General features: G+C 41.5%; 1 non-coding gene across 1 annotated transcript; it reads left to right on the top strand.

Annotated features, from left to right (window-relative positions):
- Positions 1 to 508: 508 nt before the first annotated feature.
- On the top strand, positions 509 to 613 carry LOC132648900 (U6 spliceosomal RNA). Its single transcript, XR_009587282.1, has one exon. It is a non-coding gene; the product is annotated as a U6 spliceosomal RNA (small nuclear RNA).
- The last annotated feature ends 1,795 nt before the right edge of the window (positions 614 to 2,408 follow it).

Here is a 2,408-nt window from a genome sequence, read left to right as displayed (position 1 = left end):
ACATCTGCCTCTCTAACTCATGCATTAATCAACAATATATACATACTAAATACTGTGTGATAAATATACTTTGTCGCCACCAGGATTTTAGTCATTTCTTATTTTAGTGTCTCACAGCACAATAAAAGGGCTTGTTAAATTCAGTTTGTAATAATAAAATTTCAAACTCAACTTGTTTTCAAAAGAGTGTTACCCTGTTGTATACTTGAGCATATTTTGGATATGTACCTAGGAGTGTTATAGGTGGATCCTGAGGAAGCAATATTCCTAATTGACTGAGAAAGCACCAAACTGGTTTTCAAAGTGGTTGTACAAGTTTACATTCACACAAGCATGTGTTGTCAATTGAATTCTTGATCTTAGCCATTCTGACAGGTGTAAGGTGAAATCTCAGGGTCGTTTTGATTTTTATTTCGCTCATGACTAAGGACATTGAGCATTTATTTAGGTGTTTCTCTGCCATCTGATATTCCTCTATTGAGGAATCTCTGTTTAGCTCTGTACCCCATTTCTTCTTGGCTGCACATATACTAAAAGTGGGATAAAACAGAGAAGATTAGCGTGGCCCCTGCACAAGGATGTAGCCCATTTTTTTAAATTGGATTACTTGGTTTGTTGCTGTTTAAATTCTTTAGTTCTTTATATAATCTGGATATCAGCACCCAATCAGATATAGGGTAGGTGAAGATCCTTTCCCAGTCTGTAGGCTGCCTTTTGTTCTGATGACAGGGTCCTTTGCTTTACAGAAGCTTTTCAGTTTCATGAGGTCCCATATATTAATTCTTGATCTTAGAGCCTGTGCTGTTGGTGTTTGTTCGGGAAATTGTCTCCTGTACCAATGGTGTCAAGGTTCTTCCCTATATTTTTTTTTTTTTCTAAGCGGTTTAGTGTGTCTGGTATTATGTTGAAGTCTTTGATTCCGCTGGATTTTAGTTTTTTCTACATGTAGGTATCACTTACTCAACCATGTTAATAGCTGCTTTATTAGTAATAGCCAGAATCTGCTAACAACCAAGATGCCCCTCAATTGAGGAATGGATACAGAAATTGTGGTACATTTACACAGTGGAAAATTACTCAGCAATTAAAAACAAGCAAATGAAATTTGCAAGCAAATGGTGGGAACTAGAAAAGATCATCCTGAGTGAGGTCTCCCAGAAACAGAAAGATATACACGGTATATAATCACTTATAAGTGGACATTAGACATATAATATAAGATAAATATACTAAAATCTGTACACCTAAGGAAGCTAATCAAGAACGAAGACCCTGGATAAGATGTTCAAGCCTCATTTAGAAAGTCAAACAGGATGGACATCGGAAGAGGGAGAAAACAGGGAACAGAAAAGGAGCCTTCCACAGAGGGCCTCTGAAAGACTCTAACCAGCAGGATGCTGATACTCATAGCCAAACTTTGGGCAGAGTGCTGGGAATCTTATAAAAGAAGCAGGAGAGAGAAAAACTTTTAAGGAATAGGAGGTCTACAAGGAGATGAAAAGAACCAAAATATCTGGGACCAGTGGTCTTTTCTGAGACTGATACTCCAACCAAGGTCCATACATGGAGATAACCTACAACACCTGCACATATGTAGCCCATGGTGGCCGGCTCTGCAGTTACCTTCCTCTGAGTGGTGGGGACTGCCTTACCAGGCCATAGAGGAAGACAATGCAGCTAGTCCTGATGAGACCTGTTAGGGTAGGGTCAGAGAAAGGGGAGGAGGTCCTCCCCTATCAGTGGATTAGGGGAGAAGCATGGGAGAAGAGGGAAGGAGTGTGGGACTGGGAGAGGTAAAGGAGGGGGCTACAGCTGGGATACAAAGTGAATAAATTGTAATAAATGTTAAAAAATAAATAAAAACAAAAAAGAATGTTACCTTTCCGATATCTCTCCTGTTTGCCCTTCTTAATGAGGATTAAGTGTCTTTCCTAGGATCCTTCTTGGCGTTTAGTGTCTTTAGGACGATAAATTTTAGTATTTTCGACCTGGAGAGGACAGGAGTTCCACAGGACCAAATATATCTGGGCACAGAGGTCTTTTATGAGACTATTTCTCCAAACAGGACCATGTATGGATGCAACATAGAGCTCAGATGTAGCCCTTGGTAGCTCAGTATCCAAGTGGATACCCTAATAAGGGGAACAGTAACTCTTTCTGATATGAACCTGGTGGCGGGCTCTTTGATCTCCCCCTCATCCCCCGCCCCTGCCAGGGAGAAGCAGCCTTGCTAGGCCATAGGGGAGGACTTTGCAGCCAGTCCCGAACGCCTGATGAGCCAGTATCAGATGGAAGGGGAGGAGGTTCTCCCCTATCAGTGGACTTGGAAAGGGGCAGGGAGGAGATGAGGGTGGGAGGTTGGGATTGGGAGGGAAAAGGGGAGTGGCATACAGCAGTGATATAAGTTT

Source organism: Meriones unguiculatus, chromosome 17, assembly GCF_030254825.1.
Source record: "Meriones unguiculatus strain TT.TT164.6M chromosome 17, Bangor_MerUng_6.1, whole genome shotgun sequence".
Classification (NCBI taxonomy): Eukaryota; Metazoa; Chordata; class Mammalia; order Rodentia; family Muridae; genus Meriones; species Meriones unguiculatus.
This window is presented reverse-complemented; position numbering and strand designations above follow the sequence as displayed.